Below are 23,334 nucleotides of genomic sequence, written 5' to 3' on the forward strand. Positions count from 1 at the left end.
CCAATGCACTCTATAGTGATGCATCCTTGTAGAATCATATTAATAATAAATACCAATGGTATGCCAGTTTTTGTTATGAGAATTAAGAGATCCTGCTGGTGATTCCTTTCTGGTGAATCCAGATTTAAAATTTTGATCTTACAGTTGTGCTTTAATAAAAACATAGTCATGCGTGCTTCCCTGATGTGCAGATACCTATTGTCTTCAGTGGGAATTGGCTCAGAACCTTGTTCAGTTTTAATCAGCATGATTTTCTTCTCTGCACAGACTTTTGGAACTAAAACGCATTAACTGATAGGGAAAGTAAGTTTCCTTTATCCTTCTCTTATTTTTTTTTCCTTTCTTTTTCTTTTTCTCTTTTTTTTTTTTTTTTTTTTTTTTTTTTTTTTTTTTTTTTTTTTTTTTTTTTTTTTTTTTTTTTTAATAGGAGCTATTGCATTGTGTTTCCTTAATTGCACCATGTCATGTCACATTGCAATGTAAAATGACGTGGTGTAACACTTTGTGACATGTGATAACTATGATGAATTACATTCAGAACAAAAACCTGCTTTGAAAGGATATATCTGATCAGGGAGAGAGCAGGTACTTCAAGCACTCCATGGATATTTTGGATTAATGGATAATTCCCCATCACACATCACAAATGTTTAATAATAAGATTATGAACATGCTGGCAGATAATTTTTCCTGACTTTTATCCTAACATACACTTTTTTATTTACTGTAGAAAATTAATAACTTCTATCCTTGCAGTGTTTATATACATATAAAAATACATATATATATATATGTCAAGCTAAATACTTTCAAAGAGATAGGGTTCCTATTAAATTTCTTGGAATCATCATATTAAGAAATAAAATTAATGTCAGAGAATAGAGAGATGCTCACCCTAGCAGGAATGCTTCCTTTAACAAAAAAAAAATAGAATTATTTTAGCAATATTTTAATAAAAATAACTCAACGCTGACAAACAATTAAGAAACCAAACCACTACTTGTAATTTTTTTCAGATGTCATTGTAACCATGAATTCTCTTCAACACTAGTTTTAAGCTTAAAAAAATAAATCAGAAAAAAGTCTAGAAAGTGCCATTTTTAAAATCTCACAGTGACTTTCAGATCAAATGTGCCTAATTAATTCATATCAAAACACAATTTTATTTCTTTTTTCCCTTGACTGCCGGTAGTACAGCTGCAAGTTGGGACATGGAAATCAAGCTATGTTCTTCTGTTCAATTGAGCCATTGCCAGCAAAGAGGATCTAGCAAACCAAGCTTAGTTACTGACAATTTTGTTGATGATGCATGAAACAAAGAAGAATCCAGCACTCTTGTCCAGACTGGTATTGATCCTACAATGGGAATTTTATTAAAAAGGTTTTTTATCTTTTTTTTTCTCTCTCATCTCACTTCCTCCCCCCCAATCTTTCTTCATTTTCCCATTCTTTTTGGTCTTTGTTTGTTTGTTTTAGTTTTGGTTATTTTACTTTGTTGTTTGTTATTTTTTTCCCCAAGATGACGGATATAACTGGAAAACCAACAGAGTGCAGTGAGACAATGAGTAGCTAAGTTTCCAGTATATGTTTTTCTAGTTTCAGATGTATTTCTATTTCTTTTTTGAAAAATCATTAAAGTGTTGATTTTATTACTTTGTTTTGTCTATTGAACCTTTTATGTTTTAAGGGTAAACTGTTTTAATGTCATGAAATCTAATGTCATGAAAATCTACCCTATTCAAAATGAAATACAGCTGGGAGTGCCCTTCATCTAAACCTCTTCAAAAATGTTCAAAAATGTCCTTGTACAAACAACTGAAAATGAAATTTGTAGCTGAATGATAAAACTGAATGCAAAATAAAATGACTATGAGAAAAAAATTCTCTCATTATGTTTAAAGAAGCTCAGATGTCCTGTGTTTATGTCTGAGACCCATTTTCTACTTAAAAGCATCATGGACCATCAAGTGGAACATGTGGCTGAACATGTTCTCAGATCCTTCTCCTTCCTGGAATTCTCCCAGATTTTGTACCTATATGAAATCCGTACGCCTTGCAGGTTGAAATTTGCTGTCTCCAATGAAACATTTCAGTGGTCTGGCACTTGTTATTTTAGAGGTGGGATTGCACCCTAACATTTAGATCAGCTGCCTCTCAGAACAGCCTTTTTGTTTGGGTTGTTTTGTGTGCTTTTCCTGGCATGCTTAAAACTCAGAATGATTACTCCATTTTTTACTACTTTCCCACTTACCTCACCTGAATTACAACTCCTCCTACAATTTGTAGGAGGAAAAGAAATTTTGGATAAGTAAGTTATCAGAAGATGCGTCCAGCTCTCTGCAAAGGAATGTGCAGAAACAGCAAGAAACTAAGAAGCAGATTTGCTATGTGGTGGCAACAATTAGGTGGCAATTAGAGGCAAGCTGATGTCATAGAAACCAAATTATACTCATGCTCCTGCCAAAGAAGAAGCAAGAAAACTATGGTTTTTTCCACTGCTCCTTGCAATTTATTATGCAGAACAAGTATCTTCTGAGCTTAAGATATGAGATGAACTAAAACATTAAAGTCTTGAACGTGTTCCTTGGTAAAGAACCACCCATGAGCATGAGTGGACAATCTTGTATAATGGAAGGTGTCCCTGCTCAAGGCAGCGTCTTAGAACTTGATGATCTTTAAGGTCCCTTCCAACCCAAACCATTCAGTGATTCTATGTTAAGATAATGAAATCATTCTCCTCCTCACAGAGGCAAAGTCACTTCCAATCAAGCTGTTTCTCACAACCCTCATAACTACTCCTAAAATATTCTTAGAAACCTCTAAGTATGGACACAAAACATTTTATTCCCTTGATTTGTCTGTCTCACAGGAGCCAGGGTTTGTTACCTAAAAAAAACCAACCAAAAAAACCCTAACCCAAACCTCATAACAACACAGCACAAACTTTTAGAAAGGTGCCTTGCTAATTTTGCAGAGCTAATTTAGAAGGCACTCTAACCATTTCTGAAAGATAATAAATTACACATTCTCGAGGCAGATGTATAAGAAAGGCTGCTTGGACATGCTGCTCCTTTTCCACATGGGGAATTATTATAACAGAACGCCAGCTCTGATTAACTAGAGGGAAAGATGAAAGACAGTAAGGATAATATAATCATGTTTGTTGAGCAGTGGACTTGAATGTGCTTAAGGTCAAGCATTGCTAATATGCAGTCCCTTAGTAGGAAAAACTCACAATATTTTTGGATGGAGTAATATTGTCATTATACTAGTTATGAAGAAGAATATAATGAAATAAGAGTGGTTGGATAAATTAAGGGTATGCAGAAGCACTGGTGTAAATTTAGAGGAGAGAGACACTAGGGAAGGAAGAAGGAAAAGAGGAGGAAGAAAAGAAGAGTTAGGCCAAAATCATGAAATACAACTATAGTTCCTGGGTGCTGTTGACAGCTTCTGGGAATTATCTGTTTTCCAGCTGAATTCAGTAAACCTCTATTAAGTGGAGGAGAGATTAGCTGGAGAAGCAAAGCTGATTAGCTTTCATAATCTGAGGATCTGTGAATCCCAGCTTTTCCTACACCCCATGAGTATGCTAAACATGTACTTGAAAGGATGTGGTCTGCTGAGTCATGCCACAGCCAAAAAATGTGAATCTTTCCTTCCTGCTGAGAAACTCAGCAGTGAAAGGGAAAACAGGACTTAGGCAGAGGTTTCAGGACGTCCATACAGACACACCATGCCAGACACGAGAAGGGTTGTTGAATCCTGGAGATATGTGCAGAGCTTTGGGCAAAGCAAGTGGTGAAAACTTGTTTTCAAACCTTACAGAAAAATGTCAGATATTCCTAGCAGAAAGAAGATTTTGTATCCCATCCTCCCCCACACATACCATGTTCCCTCAAAGTTCTTCACTATCCAAAAAGGCAGAGAATATGTCTGTGTGCTATGGGAGTATTGGGTCATTGCTCAAGGAGGGAAGAATTAAGGTTGAATTGACGTGTACCTTAACGCTTCATTACTTGGTTTTCAGAAGATTAATTTTAGGCACTCTGTCTGTTCTGGAAGGCCACTAGGTACTACCGGGCCATCTTAGCTCTATAATAATGAAGTCTGGGTCACTTACTCCATTTTTTTTTCAACCCAGAAACAGAATAAAATTCTGACTTCTATGGTGTCCCTTTGGATTTCAATGATGTAATGGGGGTAAGAATAGGATCCCCTACAAAGAGAAGGTGAAAACGCACCACCGTTGAATACTCAGTTTTAACTGAATCAAGATTTAATTTAAGGAGCCTTATCCTGTGGGTTGTTAATTGCTGATGCCTGGAGAAGAATCTTTGAAGATATAGGTATGTTTTTTATTATCCTTCAAGAGGGTTGGTTGAACAGATCCAGTTTTAAACATTACCACCTGTTATATATATTCTCCCTAGATATAAAAGACTAATGAGAGTCAAGTTCTTTCTCAGTAGAATTTACAGTCTCAAAACAGATAAGCAACATTCCTCAATCCTACAGATTTACTTACATTTGAAGAAACAGGGCCAAAGATTTCCTACAAGTTCAAAACATGGAACACATTCACATAGCAGTTCTAACATTAGAGGTACAAATTAGCTACCTCTCTAGAGGTAGCCATCCCTAATTATTTGGGAAAGTTGTATATACATCAATACACAACTATGTACAAATTTGCAGAAGAAATAAAAATATCTGAAAGATGATACATAGGAAAAATTAAAAGAAAAAAAATGTCTCCTAAAGGTATAGAAAAAATGAACAACACTAATGTATAAAATAGTTGTATTGGTATCTTGAATTTACCAATGATCTTGTACATTTTGAAGGTGAGTTTTGTTTGTTTGTTTGGGGTTTTGTTGTTTGTTTGTTTGTTTGTTTTGTTTTGTTTTAAGGGATTTTTTAAATAAATGCCTTTACATTAAAGAAAATGTGCATCTGTACCTTTAACATTTTATAATTATAAATGAGACAGAAAGTGTTGGAACTAGGAAGTATGTGTGAATGGGGGTTAGCATGCTGAGACATTGTATTTCAGCTGTGAAAATCAATACTTGCTCCAGAGATAGGACACTTGATCAGAAAGGATATTGCAAGATACAAAAGAGCAGATATGAAATACCATTCCTGTGAAGTTCATTTCTTTCTCTTATTACATCAGTTCAGCAGAAAACATGGTGTGCATGAAATTATGGCAGTGCCAGCAATTTATTATTGCTTTTCCAAGATGTTTAGATTTGGATGAGATTTCAGCAGAATTGTGCTTTGTACTTCTTATTTAACAATAATTAAAACCCTGAGGATCTAGATGATGCTTTTCAGACGGGTTCTTTGTGTACTAGGATCTTTTTCTCCTGTTCCCATTTAACACAACTGTAGTTTGGTATGATTCTGTCCAGAAAACAATACCAGTATTTCATCAAATAAGAAGAAATTTTCAGGATAATTTCTTAAATTTCTGCTTTTGAGAAGACTTTTTACTAGGTTTCATAGCAGGAAAAAAAGAAAGAGAAACAAATGCAGAGGATAAAACTGACCATTGTAAATACATTAAATTGGGAGACTGTTATCACAGTGGTAATTGTAAATGGATATGTCCCATTTATGATCTCACGTTCTCATGTTCTTGTTTCTGGCCAGTAATTTTATCCTGAGTTGATAAAATTTCATAAAATCATCATTAGACAGACAGATAGATAGATATAGATATATAAAACCCACTGATTTTAGGTGGTTTCCAGCCAAAGAAGATAACTGCTGTGGAAAAAAGGATGACTTGTTCTCCCTGGAACAGAAAAGGAAATACATTTATACCAACATAAAGCATTTCACCCCCAGGGTTTAATCCTCTTGGATTACTGCAAGGACCAGTTTCATGAGTAGGGGTATGTCTGAACTTCACCAGTCAAATGCTATGCAACCTGGGAGGACTTTGTCTCTAGCTGTGTAAATCCTCCAAATAATTTCTCATCTTCACTGGGATTTTTTTTTTACTCATGTTGATGAAAAAGTTTCCAATAAACACGGAGTAACTTAAATTCTATGAAGAAAGTACTCTGTGTATTAAGTTCTGTTGTTATTTGTCTTTAAAAAATGAGTATTAGCCAAACTTAATTTAATTTTGAAAAAAATATATAAGTATTCTATAATTATATATATAATTATATATACCTTAAGTATTGCAACAGAGAAGATTTAGACAGGATTTTATTTGGGCTGGATGGTGTTTTTTGTTGGGGTAGGAAGTTTACTATTTTTCACCATCTTGTTTAGACATCTGAATTTAAATTTGAATTCTTAAACAGAAATAAATTAAAGTGAAGAACAGTGAGACATTACAATGGATGCCCAAAGAAGCTGTGGATGCTCCATCCCTGGAAGAACTCAATGTCAGATTGGATGGAGCTCTGACCAATGGAGCTCTGGTCTAGTGGAAGCTCTCCCTTTAGGAGAGAGAGATTGGAATTGGGTGACCTTTAAGGTCCTCTCCAATTATTCATGAGATTCAGCGAAAATTTGGTAAAGGTTCAGTATAATCAGGACCTTGCATATTAACCCACAGACACTCATAACACAATCACACTGTATCACATTGCTCTTTCCTAGCCAGGAAGTCACTCTCAACTTCATCACAGGAATGGAGCAAATTTGAAAGAGGTAAAATCCCCTGTTTCAATTTTTGACTTTCTAACTGTGCCTCATCTGGGGTATTTTCCTTGCAGTCTTTAACCAGACAAGTTCAGCTGGAGCCTTGCTCACAAAACGGGTCCTTGCAGCAATGTAAGAGCTGAAGCTTCAGGGATGAAATGCTTCTTTTTTTTCTGTTAAAAGCGTATTTCCCTTCTTTCCCCCGCTTTGTTAGTAAAACAGCATCTCTGACTCTCCTTCCCTGACAGAGCTGTGCTGGCAGAAGGCTGTGTCATCGGCAGTTTTCAAATTGCAGCTGGTTGCTAGCCCACTCCTGCAGTAGAGCTGTGACACTGACACTTCCATGCAGCTCACAGCAAAAGATATATTTAACTTAGAATAATAACCCAGAGAGAAGGTGGAAAGACAAGTGAAATGGCCTGTTCTGGCAATCATTCCAAAGCTGGTGTTAATGTCTTTGGATTGCAAAGTGGAGAAAAATAAATAGCTGAAGTGCTTTACCGATTAATGCAAAGAAAATAACTCTCAACCGCCAGGGTCAAGGACTGTCACTGTTGCAGCTGTGATCATCATGCAAACTGTCCTCACTTCATTTGTGTAATGTCCTACACCTGCATGCTGGCTGTAAAGAGTCCCCAAAGTGCTTGCTGAGTCACAACAAATGACCGTGGAATGGGAGGAGATGTATCAGTTTAACTGCCCAGATAGCAATGCTTGTTGGGGCACATTTGGTTTTCATTCAGAGGGCACTGACAAAAGTTTTTTCACCAATGCCATCCTTACAGCTTCTCCCTTCTCACCCATCACAGGTTTCTCTAAGAGGGAAAATAAATAGCTGACTGAATTAAATTTAACAAATGGGATATTTGTCTTTTTTTTTTTTTTTTTTTTTTTTAAATGCTTGTCAATAACAATATACTTTTCATGTTTCTGTTTGAACATAAGCCGAGAGATTAGCAATTAGGAGGAAATAATAGGACCTGATCTTATGCGATATGGAAAATGTTTTTGTTCCTGATGGAGAGAAAATTGGAAGAGGTTCAGAAAAAGGGCTAAAAGGATAAGTCATGCCTTCTAAACATGGCTCATAGGCAGCTCTGACTACCTATCTTATTAAAGAAAAGGTTAAGATGTTCTTTGATTGTAGTCACTACATGTGGAAAATTTCTCACAGAGACTTTTGTTAGCTAGAAATCATCACATAAAAGCTTCAGGGGCTGGAAGACCTTCCTGGTATAAATCATATTTGTAACAGCAATGTTAAAATAACTTTTAGTCACGATGGACTCATAATTACCTAAGGTCATTTCATCAAGATTTCATTCCCCCCTACCCTACTAAGGTCATGCTATAATTCATCAATGAGGTAAGTATTTGCTGTACAAGCTAAAATTCATTGGTTTAACTACATCATAGTAATACTGTTTTCTGTTCTTACAAATCTATTTGCATATCACAAATAATATTGATTCCCTTTTTGTCTCTCCACCATTAGTTCCTAAGCTCTTCTTTCAAAATATGCTGAAGTTTAAGAATTTTAAAATCCCAGCTTCCAAAGTTTTACACAAATGCCTGGCCACTGGAAGGAGAGAACTGAAGAGTATTCTGTCAACTCCAGCCATAGTGAAGACTTCTAACAGCAATTTTCTGAAGTGAAAAGTTCTGCAGTATTTCCCGCTGTAAAGTCTAATATGATTTTTAGATGATAAACAAGTTAAAATGCTTGTGAAATGAAGATAAAAGAGATAAACCTGAGCTTACTGCCATTTAATTTTGGAGGTATCTGCCACCCATCTGTATGTTACAAGACACAACATAGGGAGAAAAAAAGCTTTTTTTTTTTTTTGCTTAAGCTGCTGCATGTTTTGCATTTATTGGGAATGGGAAGTTCCTGGTTTGGACATCAGTGTCTTGGCCAAGATACCACCTATCACATATAGATACAGAGGCTTAATTCAATGCATGGTCAGTCAACCCTGAAGTTCATATTTGGTTCTTGATATTAAGTTCCCAGGCATTCAAGGAGACGTGTGTCTGTGGGCCCCTGGGCCCCTGTCTAGTGCAATGTGAAAGAGAATAAAGCATATTGGTGCATATCAGGAGCTTTCGGTCTGTAAGTCTGGCCTTGTCAAACACAATTGCGTGCCACAAGCCAAAGAGGGTGCTAAACCATAAGCACCAAGAGGGAATGACAGCAAGAAATGTGTCTAGCACACAAATACTGTGAATTTTCGCAGAAAACCAACATCATGTTATTTAGCACAGGTTTTCTGTAATTGTGATACAGTGAGAAAAATCACAGTGTTCAATGGCCCTTAAACTCTCCCTTCCATCTCTGTGATGGGGTCATCTTGCTCTTGATATGTAGGGTGCATGGGGCCATAATATAAAACATGCAGAAATAATGGATGACTCAGAAGCTGTTAGAGAACCATTTTGTTTCCAATGCTGTTACTGCTTCAGTTATTTGCCTGTGTCTTTGCTGCACCTTTATAGAAAGGAGCACAGTTCCTTTGCCATTCCTGCTGTGTTACCACCAACCATTAACTTCCTTTGAAATCTCTGGGACATGAGGCAGTTCCTGGTTCATTCAGCACTGCAGGATGTTGCAATCCACTGGGGCATTCTCATGACAGTGAGAAGACTGGTTACTGTGGCAGATCACTAAAACTCTATGAAAAGTCTTAGAAACTTTGCATTAATGCCAGTTATGTCTGAAGTGATGAGAATAAGATTGATAGATGCTCACTGGGAAAAGAAAAATACCCAAAGTTTTCTACTAGGTGATTTCTAGAAATCATGGGGAGAAAAGAAGTGGTTAAGAATGTGAAAATTTAGGTCAAAATGAGCTATGAAAATGGAAAGAAGTTTTAGGCAGCCCATTTCACTGCCAAGAGAAAATAGGATTATAAAATACAGAGGGAGAAGTGGACAATGTCAGTAGAATGAACTCAATATCTGAAAAAAAGAGTCCAGAGACTAAGAAGTTATGAGTACTGTTCATAAGAGGCAAAGCTGGGTAGTATTTCAGTGAAAATCATAGGGCTAAAAGCACAGTTGTAAAGGGCAGAGAGAAATTGAAAATGTCAAACAAACTATGTCAATTTCTACATAAAGAAAAGATAATGAGTTTTATTCAAGAGAGATTCATGGGATGGGAGCTAGTTGGCACCTGACCTGCTCCTGAGACATCATTCCCTAATATTGTGGCTCTAAATCTAGCAAAAATTCAAACTCACTGCAAACTTTTTAGCATTTTGTTTGTGTTGCCTGGAGCACTGGTAAGATTTGCACCAGGAATATGCATAGGTTCTTCTAAAACCTCTGTGATACTCTTCTTCATTATTTACATGTAATACGATTTCTATAATCATTAAACATCATTTATCATTGCCACTGAGGTTTGAAACACCAGTGTCTGCCATCATTCTTTGGTGAAAGATATCTTTTTCCAGCCTTAGTCTTGCCCCTGACATATTGGATTCCTGACCACTCTCTTGTTCTTCCCCAGAAGTCTTTTAACATATCTGAGCTATTTCAGCCACTTTCTGAGTTGTATTCCTTCTTTAGAGCACACTGTAGAATGTTTCTCAGCCACAGGACAAAACTTTGGATGTATTTCTGCTCTACACTACTGTGCAACTTAGGGAACTCAGCTCTCAGTTTGAAAACACAGTGCTCTGGTGAACAGCTAGAAATTACAGGCATGTATGCACTTGAGGACATTGTTATGACCTAGTTAAACTGAAATAAATTGCACACTTCTAGACTTGCAAGTTTTCTACTGGGAATACTTCACTGTAGAAACATGTTCTCAATATTGGCCTAAATGGGAGAGTAGGACCCAAGTGAAAATCATTGATCAGCTTTGGAATGAAACATTGTTCTTTAAATATGAATGGGTTTGCAAATGAGAATTCTACAATGTGTAGCACCACTTTATTTTTATTATAATAATAATAATCAAGTGAACAAACAAAAAAACCTACTGAGCACAATAATTGAAGTATACTTCATCCTGATCTGCAAATTAATCAGAATAAGGTACAAGACGCTGAATGGGGAAGTACATTTATCATTTAAAGAGACATCCACAATGTCTGGATTCAGATGCTTTAGCTATCTGAAACTGAACTTCGACAGTCCGAAAGAGGTGAGACATTGTGCTTGGATGTGGACATACAGTTACAGAGAATACTGACATAACTATTGGTGTTTTGGTAAATACTATCTTTTCTGTGATAAAAACCAAATCCATTTAATATATGAGGGTTGGGTGCTTGTTTTGGAGTTTTTGTTTGTTTGTTTCCTTAGAACACTAAAAGAAAGAGAAAAGGTGAAATTTTCCATTTTGGAATTGAAGAGCTTCTTTTAAGCTGCCGACCTCATTCTCCTCTAGCAGTTTCCAAAGGAGATTTGCTTGTGACAGGGGAAGAGAAGGACAAACAAGTTGAAATATCCTTTTTAAACTCTCAGCATTTTCTATCAAAATCACCTATACAAGTCTATTAAAACTGTATCAAACATGGTATTTTTTGGAACACACATACACACACTGTTATGAACCATATAAAATCATAAATAATTCATAAATCACTGTTATGAACCATAGAGCACATGAAAACATTCTATATTAACTGTATCTTTATTTTATATTATTTTGTTACTCAACTTGAATAAAAAAAGTGGTCTTGGGTGATAGTTATGACCCTCTAGTTTAAAGGCTTTACTCAGGATAATGAATACTGATCTTTCACTATTTAATGGTGAAAAAAAAATAAAGTCAGTTTCATAATAATTCAGTCAACCTATGAAAAGGGAAACAGTATCCCACTCCTTATACTTGTGCACAGGAATAAACAGATAGGTAATACATTGAATGAGAAATAAAATAAAAGCAGCAGAAATGTTTAACAGCCACCTGAAATTTGGAATAGCTTCCCTTATCTATATTCTCTGGCTATGGAATTTTGTCTTTTATTTTTTTCCTTTTGGAAAAAACTAGCTGCTACAAGTTAATCCCCTAGCACAGCATCACACCTGCAATTGCTTTGCTCTCCTGAGCTCCCACTAGACAGTTGGCAGCTCTGCTGATGTAATGCTGTTTGGCTACGCTTTAACTTTCCTCTTTGTGCTCTGTGTATGTACCCACTTTATTACAAGGGAGAAAGATAACCCATTTCCAATCCATCTATCCCAATACCATAAGAAGCTGAGGCAATAACAATTATCTCTATCCTTACATTTTCTCTCTTCTCTGAATAGTTCTTGTACAGTAATGAATTGTAACAGCTCCTTCACATAGATTTCTCTCCCATATAATTAATGTCCTAAGATATTCTATTTACTGGTGAGGCAGTTTGAATGAAGAAGTGATTACTTTTGAAGTAAACAGAGCTGCTAACCACATTTCACAGAAGACAGCAGTTTCCCATTAAAAACAAACAAACAAACAAACAAACAAACAAACAAACAAACAAACCCACACAAAACCCCTCCAAAAACCCCACATTTAAAACCAAACCAAAACAAAACAACACAACAACAACAAACCCCCCCGAAAAACCAAAACAAACAAACAAACAAAAACCCCAAACCAATGAAAAAGCAACAACAAAACACACATCAAAAACAAAAGACAAAAAATGGATCATTGAAAAACCAGGCTGTGCACTGGGATATTTTGCCTTCATAAGCACTCTTTCCAACAACCTTTCGCTAACAATCATACTTTTTTTCTACCATGTTTTTTTTTTTTTTTTTTTTTTTTTTTTCTGCAGTTAGAACAGGGAGTGTCCTAATCAGTAGGTTTTGAACTCTGGATATTCACAGGTTGAATTAGAATATATTACTTTCCTGCAACTCAAAAATGTAGCCACAAAGCATCAGAAAGCAAAGGTTTCCTGAAAGACAGTTTCCCAAAGAAACATCAGGGTGAAAATTTTCTGTCCTTGAATAGGTGTGATAATATACTTATTATTCTTATGCAACTGTATACACAAAATGAGCATGCACTGAAAATGAGATAACTGGTGATAACTGACCCTGGACTGATAGCTCAGAACACCCCTTATAGCTTAGCACCTACAGCCTAAGCAAGGGTAGAAGAGACTTTCCATTACATAGAGGAATTTCCTCTGAAAGCATTGCTTGTTTTCCTACCCAAGCTACTTCCCATGTCCTGGTTTTGGGTCTTCTAGAAAGGGTTATGAATGTGTGTGAAAGGATGTACCAGGGGTGGGATGGCTGACACTTCACATTGCAAGGGAAGCACAAAAATCTCCAGTTTTGTTCCATGTATTTACAGCACTAAGCATAATCATGATACACTGCTTTAGATGCACAAAACCCTCTCTGACTCTTTGAGAAGTTAAAGGAAGTGCTTCTTCCCAGCATTTACTTATGATAAAAGTATTTTCCTGAGAAATGTGGGAGGATCATCCACAACTCTTTCTTCTCCCTGTCAAGAATTGAGGTGTTTCATATTTTAGGATAAACCACAAGCACGAGGCTGTTGCAGTGTAAGTCATGACCTGCAGTGTAAATTCCATCATTAACATGAACAATTGGAACTGGTCTGAACCCTCAAAGTGACTAAATTACATTACAGTGATAAGACTCCCAATGTCTTTCACTGTCCCTGAGCCTATGTTACTCCTATCAATAATTATGGTAACTTAGGAAAACTCAGTCAACCAAAATGAATGCTTAGATTCCTATCTGTACAATGAGAAGGGAGGTATTCCACTAGTACATCATAAATTACCCTTTAAAGGAACCAAACATACTATAGTTGTGGTACAAAGATCCTGTGCATCGAGTTTTCACCCTCAGAAGCACTCTGTGGTTCCAGGACTTTACATTTCAGATGCTGAAAAATCTAAATTAGGATTCTGAAATAAACCATTAAGGTGTGGTCTGGGTATCCTAGCAGGAGTGGTGCTTGCTTTCTGAGACTTTACAAACACTAACACAGGATCCTATATTAGCCCCTTCAAACACAGCCTGAGGTCGCAACAGGGAACTGAATCTGAAATGCCCATATTGCTATTAACTCTATTGGTTCTCTGTTTTGAGCTCTTTATATTTTCCAGGTCATATTTAATCATTTCAATTCACCGATGGATCTCCTTAGTAAGGACATGTCTGTGCCTGTAGCAGAGGACATCATTTCACATTCATGAGAAACAAAGCACCTACTAAGTCTCATAACATCAATAGACACTTGTGGCATTGCACCTTCCTAATCTCCTTCCAGCCCCATACCCTTCACTGACTTTCCCTACTTGTTTGCCTTTGAAGTGTTTGGAAATCCTTGGCACCCACATTTTAATATTCATGTCCATAGCTTAGTGTAGGATCTACTTATTCCAGAAGCTGATTTAAAAGCAAAAGACAACTAAAAGGAGTAACTAATAAACAGGATATCCCTACAGAGTAAGATAAATTGTGTTCCAGCAAGGATTTTGGTAAAAGGTTTACTAATAACAAATAGATTACTTTTGGAAGGTTCCTATACGTTACTGAGACCTGTACATAAGAGTCTGGACATTTTCTCTGGATTCTCAGCCGAGAAGATTCAACAATTGCAAAGAAGAACAAGCCTTGACAAAGTGTCCAGTCTTAGGCTAATGGAAGGACATAACCTCACATGTTCATAAGAATATTTCTTCTTTCCAAGCACTTGGGCTGGACATCACCCAATCTACAAAATTATAATTTTATTTAAATACAGTGAAAGTCCTACAGGTGGTAGTGGTGGGAGACCCATATGTTTCCCTTGCTCATACAGATGGAAAGTGTAATAAACACTGAACAGCTGAAAAAGTGAAATAAGGACTCCTTTCCTCCTCAATCTTTTGCAAATGCTTGCGCAGGTCCATTGGCAAAAACTGCAGTGGCAACTTGGATCTAGCCTTCATCAAAATATAAATACTAATTATGTCCCTTTCCTAACAGCAAAGTCATTATTACATGCCATTAGTACAACACCAATTATCTGCTCAACCAGTATCCATGCAGTCTCAAAAATATTTATCTTCTTTGAAAAGAATTATGTTTTCCTCTTTCTGGTGTCTATTTAAAGCTTCAGTACATAACTGAGTGTCTGCTACATCAAGTTCAGCATGGCATTCTTTCTCATAAGATTCATCACTGTGATAAAAAAATCCTCTTATTATTTTGCAACAATATCAGCTATTCATATATATTCAAAAGAATGATGCACAACATCAGATTTTTTAAAATAATTTATAATTGCCATTATTTTGTAAGCAATTATTTCTCCCACAAGAATAGAAGAGTAAGAATACAAAATTACTTAACTGCCTTTCCAGCACACTTCTCTATCTGGAACCTTTCAAAATTATTTATTGTACAAGGTACATATAAAGCCATATTTGTTTTCCAATTATACCTTTGTACAGGCTCTGCTTGAGCACTGCTCTATCTCTGATAATCATGAAACACTAAAAATAAATAAAATAGCTCAGTCTTTGTTCCAATTGCCTCTAACTAGTTTGGTACACCGGATGTGATCTTAGGGTTTCAAAAAATAATTTAAAAGTTTTTTCAGCATTCAGATGGTATGCCTCATTCTTAATTTTAAAAAATATGTATATATGGAGTTAATTTGTTTGAGTTTTTTCTGTTTTTTTTTCCCTATTGATAGCATGGAGATTAGATTCACTTAGTATGTGGGATACTTTTTTTTTCTCTTGTAAATAGTGGAGAACAGCTTTCTTGGGAGATAAAATATATGAAAAAATAAGATATATAACATTGCAAGCTGTTTTAATCCAAGAATACAGTAAAATTTTTGTTCAGAAGTTCTCTGAATATAGCATCACTTTTTTTCCTTTTTGAATGATAGAGTAATCCATTTCTGTAGTGGCATGTGGTTGTTAATAAATGTATGAAGCTTGTCTGGAGTTTGTTTGTGCTCTTATTTACTCATTTTCATTTGAAGAACACCATAGTTCAAAGTTCAGTTAAGAGATGAGAAAACAGGAGCATGTCTGTGTACTTTTCTTTAATTTGCAATTGAATTTTTCTTCTACTTTTTTTTTTTTTTTTTTTTTTTTTTTTTTTTTTTTTTTTAGGGGGCTGTTTTATACAATCTTAAATGAATCATGAGGAAATAAGTACATGAAAAATGAGAAAGAACATAAGTGGCATTTAATATTAAAGGCCTTTGTTCAACTATATACAGAATATATCCTATTAAAGGAATAACGTTAGGTATCCTATAATTTTTACTAAAATGCATTTTATGTTAAGTGCCCGCAGTGCAAAAGTGCATACAAACCTTTAACTGCATTTGCTCAGGGAAGAGTTTGGATTAAATATCTGGTAAATATAAAATACTAATTCCTGTAAAACCTGTGTGAAGAATGGTGAGCTGAGGAAGGACAATATTATGGTGAAGCTTCCTAACTTCCCTGATTCCTTGCTTTAAGGAGTAGTCTCCTGGGTAACTTCACAAAAGAAGTATTTTTCTATCTGACCTTTAGTTTCCTACTTGCAAATAAATGACATTATTTTGTCATTTCCCTCACTGTCATTACATTGAGAAATCTATTAGACTCTGACTGCCTCAATAAATATTTATATGATGCGTAAGAATTTGGGATGATGGTGTTTCTTGGACAGTTATTTCTAATGTTAAACAAATAAAGAATAAAGAGCAAAGCCTACTCTCAAACCTGTGGCTAGGGAAAACCTACCCTGCAGAATCTTGCCAATATAGCCAGGAGCTATAAGTTCTCTACTAACCTGTTGAGACATCCATGCATTGACTTCAGTGACAAACTCTCTGAAAACTTTGCATTATTTTAAGCTATGTTATTCACATCTTATGTCTATGATTCATACGTTTATCTAGTCTGGAGACAGGCGTGCACAAAAAGACCCCAAATAAACAAAAAATAAACAAACATCAAATAAACAGAAACAAACACCTCAACAAATACAAACTTAATTCAAATTTCTCTTTTAAACTATAGTAGAGTTTTCCAGTTTTGTTTTGAGATAGGAAGGGATTTATATTTTATTTTAATGCTGTTTTTCTGTCCAAAAGGAACACCACTCCAGCTGGAGGAAGAGCACTGGAAAACATACCCGGTGCTGAAAGTCCCATCATTGTATGTCCTAAGTATGTTTACTGTTCCAGGTTTATGCTAGAATCTGTATTGCATTTGTCTGTCAAACAAGTTAATGCTCTTAATTTTTTGTGTTATGGTTTTTTTGGTTATATTTTTCTAATTGTGTGAGTTCAGACTCTGAAAATCCTCCCTGACATGACCAGCCATCAAGCAGATTATCCTAAGAGACAAGGTAATTGACACAGTCTTTATCTTTAAGCTCTTTGGCTGTTCATTCATATTAGGTTGAGCACTTTGAGTTAGATAAAGAAGATCTTTTAAAGCCATAAACTTGTTTTCTGTGAAAGATAATGTAGGAAGGAAAGGCCAGTTATTTTTGGTTTTCTTTTTTTCATAGTAGCTAATGGAGCTAGTGCTGAGCAAGTACACTGTGCTGATTTTTGTGCTTGCCAGACTCCTTTGAAAGCAAACAAGACCATTTTTTGAAAGGACATATTTATTTTACAAATAAAACTGGAGGCAGATGTTCTATCGAATGATGCTAATTCTACCACCTTGGAAGTGTTTTAGCCAGCCATCAAGTGGAATTGTTCAGATTTACTGATACATACAAGTTTTGCCTCCGAGAGGAGCCCAGTAGCTATCTTAGACTCAGTTTTCCATCTGTAAGTATTCTAGAAACATCTGCCCGAAATCTGCAGGTAAGATCATACTTGCAGGTTTTGTAAACTATCTTTGCTACAGCTGTCTCCTGAGAAATGCAAGGGTTGATTTACCATAAGGAGGAATTCTTCCTAAGCATGGACTGTGTCAAATTAAAATGGGCTATATTCCTGCACAGGAAACTAGAACTGCAAATGCATGGTAGCAAAGCTGCACCTAATACAAAGTTAAAATTGATTTGATTTTTCTAATTGAATGCTTTATATTTCATATTTCAACTTGGTATTTAGGCATTAAGGCAAACTCAATGCCTTAGAAGAACCCTTTGCCTCTTAACTCTCTAGTTCAGCTCAGTCAATGGGACAAATAAACACCAGTACAAGAGGAGCTTTATCCAAAACAAAGAAATACTTGCATGCATCTGCAGCCAGGCTTCTCCTCATTGCTAAAGAAAAACATCCAACCCAGATCCCTGTCTTTCCAAAGGGCTCTTCTAGGCATGTCATGTGGGACCCTTCTTCTGGTCGTGCCAATAAGCCCCATGCTGGTACTGCCCCAGCTGGAAGCCACCCTCAGCATACATTGCAGCACTGCAGCTGTGTTAATAATATTTGGTGACTCCTTTGTTTCCAATTTGAATCTAAAATGTGCAATCTGTACAGAATATGAGCTTATTTCTAAATCCCGATGGATGAATATTCTGTATCTTAATAAATTATTTGTGGAATATAAAACCTAGTTGTAAATTAAGGCGTCTGTTCTGATGTGAGTTTATCTTGGATAACGTTGACACTTGCTGGAGGGCTCAGATAGTTTGTAATCTGTACTGTATTTGTCCCTTCCCTCCTCTAAACAGAACAGACAAAAATTGGCATGTTTGGTATTAGACAGTCTGAAAGAACCATCAGAACACTCGCAGTCTGGGCAATGAAGAAAAAAAAAAAATTAGTTCCTAAATATTTTTTTCTAAATGTGTTCTACAGTACACATAACTCAGGGAAACAGTAATCCTTCTTGTTTGTGAAATATGATATCAAGAAGAATAGTTCAAAGGAATATAATTTTACTTTTTTGATGCTCAGTAAGGAGAGGAGCTGCAGCAAGAATCAGCACAACTCTTGCTGTCTGATTCAAAATTTACTGGATTTCAAACAAGTTTTGCTTACCAGTTGAAAATATTCTAGATCAGACTAAATTTGGACATAAAGGTTTGTCTACATGTCGGGGAAGAAAATTACGTCATAGAACTAATGTTAGGGGAGAAGACAGGAGCACCATCACAGGGTCATTGAAGTTAGACAAAAGAAATCATGGGAGAGGTGCCATAGTGTTTATTAATTGTATAATTACTGAAGTGTTGCCTACTCCCTGTAGGATCTTGGGGACATGTGACCAGGCATGGAGCAGCAAAGCATGGAGAGATTTGTGATTTCAAACATTCCACGAGCTGTGTTTGCTCCAATGACCTTAAGGAAAGGATGCAATATGAAAGATATTTCTTTGATGATGGTTCCTGGAGTTGAAATGCTTAGAAGGTCAATCTCTTCTTTTCACTCTCCCTTTTGCTGTGATCAGCACTTTCACCAAGAGGTATTATTCTAACAAAAGAAAATCACTTATTTTCTTGGGCAGAAAATTGTTCCTTTGCATCTCATCAGTCCCCCTCTATCATGCTGTGAAAAATAATTCCTGCAGATTCTTTATTTTTCATTAGCTTAACTTTTAAAATATTTTTACTTTAATGTGTAAATTTTTCATTAAATAGTTTTGTTTAACATATCACACCTCAGTACATTTGAGGACATCCTGCCTCAGTCTGTGTCACAATTCAAAGCTCAGAGCTTCACCATGCCTTTACAAAGAACAATTGCCACAGTACAAATAATGGTACAAGAATGGGACGCCATCTTGTGTACTGGAAAGTGCCAGCTGGCCTAATATTTTGGCCTGGAAAGAAGTGAAATATTTACAACAGTACAATAGAAACTTTTATTAAAGCATTTCCAGGTAACATCTGGAAGTTAACAAAATAAAATAATATGAAAGAAAATAGTTTTCAATTTTCTCAAGAAGATTTCCTATGGGGATAGGAAGTGGGGGGAAAAAACACATCACCCCTTTTTATTACTATTATTTTTAGTACCTGTTACAATGTTCAACACTGTTTCTCACAGGATTTGGGAGTATCCCATTCTGTCCTGCTTGAGGTCTTTAAATGCAAATGTAGTCTATAAAATGGGCAAGAAACAATAAAGTGCAATTACAGCAAGCTTTTTAGTCTACTAAAATGAGATATTGATACTACAGTTTATATGCAAATGTCCTTATTGTGATCTGAAATATAACATTTGACCAGGCTCAGCAACCTGTATTTAGGCTTCAAATCTTCACACTTTCTGGTGTTTACAAGTGCAATTGGAAATGTAGCTATAAATATTGAATAGCATCTAAATGTTCAGAAAAATAAATGGCTTAGGGGAGAACTTTAGCTATTCACACTTTGTGGGAAAGGTGATTTTATCAATAGAATTAGAAGTTGCTGTAAGAGATAGATCTAGGGTATCCTAAATGTTTACTTTAATATTTCTGTAGTGGTTTTAGTTCACCTGTTTCTGAGTGCTAATATCTAGAGATGAATTTTGAAGTGAAGAATCTTGGAAGGCTGAGATTCATACCGTACAGATTTTACCACCCATTAAAAACTTGACTATTCTGTCTCTAGTGGTAACAAAGAAAATTAGAAAATTTCTGAAAACTTATCCATCTCATACTACAACTGATTTAGAGTGGACAAACGCATTTCAGATGAATGAGCTAGAGAGGACGTATGATTTCAAAGGGTAAAAAAGGTAATAAATAAATTAAATGTTTTTACTTCATAACTAAATATTATAAAGAGGAGCTAAAGGCAATGGAACAGTCTTTCAACAAGTTGCTGTTTGGTTTCCTAGTTATGTCTAGGAACAATATTTATTAAAGCCCTTTTTGTTGAATTTCAGGGCTCCAAACCCCCCACTTTCCATCCCCACAGAAGCAGTCACAACCCTGATTTCATAATATCACTGCAGTTTGCACTTAACACAAATGACATTGAGCAGCTTCTGGTGCTGCCATGGCTCTCAAGTCAGCAGGAGGAGGAAAGCTGCCTTCTCACACATATCCCAAACTGCTCTATGCCACAGACAGAACTTCATCCATGCATTATGTAATGCATGGGCATGGATGCCCAGCATTACTTCAACCACTCTCAAGACAGCACAGCTGTCTCATTAATTTAGAAGTCCTGTAATCAAAGTCACTTCCACAGATCCATCACTTTCCGGCATGACCTGAAAGAAGGGTATGTCCAAGCTTATGCCTTATTATAGGCTCTACAGTTACCTGACCAATTTTTCTTTGTCCCGGTGACCAGAAAGCCTAGCAGGTGATGCTGTTGCCAGAGCAACAACTCTCTTGACAACCTAGGAGTTCTATCATGAGAAAGTTTATTCTATTAGGTGCTCCTGTTTGAATGGAGAGCCACCTCTGCTTAATGATGCTCAGCTCTCAAGCATCTTCTTCCTCCTCTCCTAATCTCAGCCCTACAAAAAAAGCAGAGGGGTCAGAGAAATGACAGTGGTAGAAGACTCTGAATCCACTGGTGCTGTCATTTTAAGATCAGGGAACCCACACATCACAATTGTAGGATATGCATCACAACTATATAACTTCACTTTTATCCAAGGTAGCATGTTGAAATTCATTAAAAGGATGTACACAGTGGACAGACATTTAGTCTTCATAAGTCATTACCAAAATCCTTAGTCTGCATAGCTCATTCTCTTTTGCATCCATGCACTCAGTAACTTTCAACCTTTTATTTAAATAAGACAATTATTTATATAATAATATATGTTAATATATAATATTTAATATATAACGTGCAATGTTAAATATAAAATAATATACAATAAGAAATTAATTATAAAATAGATTTTGATTGTGTATATATCTATGAACACACAGATAATGAAAGATATTAAAAAAATAGTAATAATTACAAAAACTGGCTGACATGCAACCGTAATATGAGCAAGAAGATTCTATATGGGAAGGCTGACTCTTTTTGGCTTATTGCAGCTTTTCAGATATCTTTGTCTGAGGACTCTAATATTTGACATTTTTAGACTAAGAACTGTAGACATAGAAGGGATTTAAAAGCCATAACTCTGGCCCTTATATTCCTCTAACAAACTGATGCAAGAATTTTTCATTTCCCTCAAATAAATTGTATCCCAATGGGAAATAAAACACCCAATCAGTGAAGGGGGTAGTATGTGGCTCCGTGATAATTTTTCATTTATTGAAGGCACAGATGTTAATTTTATACCCAGTTCCTTACCTTTATTGCTTCCTGTCCTGTTGACTGTTTACCCTTTGCAAGGCAAGAGAAATGTGCCATGTTTTCTTCTGCACTCTTCTGAAAGAAATAAAATTAGGTTTAAAAGTAAATTCTTTTATAAGCAAAATAAATTATAAGTGAGTGTTGTGAAGAAGTGTATGCTAAATTGATTTCTGTGTACAAATTGTCCTTTTTTGTGATTTTTTGATAAAATTTTAATGTTAGACATGCTAGAACTGTTAAACACATCATCAGGATGTGAGAAATGTTTTCACTTCACTGTTTGTTTTTGTTTTTTTCTTTTATGGCTTTATTTTTAAAAGCTGTTTCTAAGATAATATTGGAAATCTTGCTCTCCAGGTAAGCAGAAAATAGATCTTTAGTCATTATGAAAAAAAAACAATGCAAACTCCCACATCTCAGCTATTGCAGGCTTGGATAGCTGGCTATCTCACAATCGTGAGATATACAAGTTAATATTAGTATTAAAGTTAGAAGAAAAAAATTAATAGGAAAAACAATCAAGCCAAACTAAAACAAAACAAAAGAAAAAAACCCCACAAACAAACAAACAAACAAAACCATCCCCCTCCCTAAAAACAAACAAACAAACAAAAACAAAAACAAAGCAAAAACAAACAAACAAACAAAAAAACCCCAAAAAACAAAAAACCAAAAAAACAAAAAAAAACCACAAAAAACAAACAAAAAAAAACACAACAAAAAAAAACACAAAACAAACAAACAAACAAAAAAAAACAAAACAAAAAAACAAAACAAAACAAAACAAAAAACAAAACACAAAACAAAACAAAACAAAACAAAACAAAACAAAAAAAAAAAAAAAAAACCAAAACAAACAAGAGACCCCAACTGAGCACCAAAGCCGGTCCTTTAACTACTGTTTCATATCTGCTTGGTAAAAAATTAATTAACTCTTAAATTTTTTATTCAAAAACTCCCAAAAGATGGAATATATTCAAATCTTCAACCATCTATGGAGGAAGATAAAAAAGATAAAGAAGGAATTGGGAATGTTTTCCTTCCTTCCTTCCTTCCTTCCTTCCTTCCTTCCTTCCTTCCTTCCTTCCTTCCTTCCTTCCTTCCTTCCTTCCTTCCTTCCTTCCTTCCTTCCATAATAAGCTTGAAAAAAGCTTACTCTGAACATGATAATTTCTATATTGTCCAACATTTGGAAAGAAATCCTCGTGAAATCAGATTCGGGCTAATAGTCAGTACCAAATCTTCCTTCTAACAATGAATATTCATCTGTGTACTGTTGTCACAGTTTTTAAACAGGTAAAGTCCATCTTTGCCTTTGGGATGGCTATTGCACAAGGTAGAACATATTCTCATAAAAAGGGTTGTCTGATATTCAGCTAATTTTTAAATTTTTACTTCATTACTTGAAAAAACCCCAAATAATTCCCTTCTAACCCCTAATATTTTTCACACTAAAATTATCTTGGTCTGGTGTGTCCTTATATCAGAGTCAATTAGCTAAAATTTACATCAAATATC

The 23,334-nt window shown here is 35.6% G+C and overlaps 1 long non-coding RNA gene across 1 annotated transcript in view; it reads right to left on the bottom strand.

Moving 5' to 3' along the window:
• Positions 1-308: 308 nt before the first annotated feature.
• The window catches only part of LOC310923000, a 473,937-nt gene continuing 450,911 nt past the window's right edge, over positions 309-23,334 (bottom strand). Inside the window, exon 2 of the long non-coding RNA XR_014592525.1 lies at positions 309-430. This is a non-coding gene — a long non-coding RNA (uncharacterized lncRNA). The remainder of the gene's footprint in view (positions 431-23,334) is intronic.

Source organism: Zosterops lateralis, assembly GCF_965231275.1.
Source record: "Zosterops lateralis genome assembly, chromosome: Z".
Lineage (NCBI taxonomy): Eukaryota > Metazoa > Chordata > Aves > Passeriformes > Zosteropidae > Zosterops > Zosterops lateralis.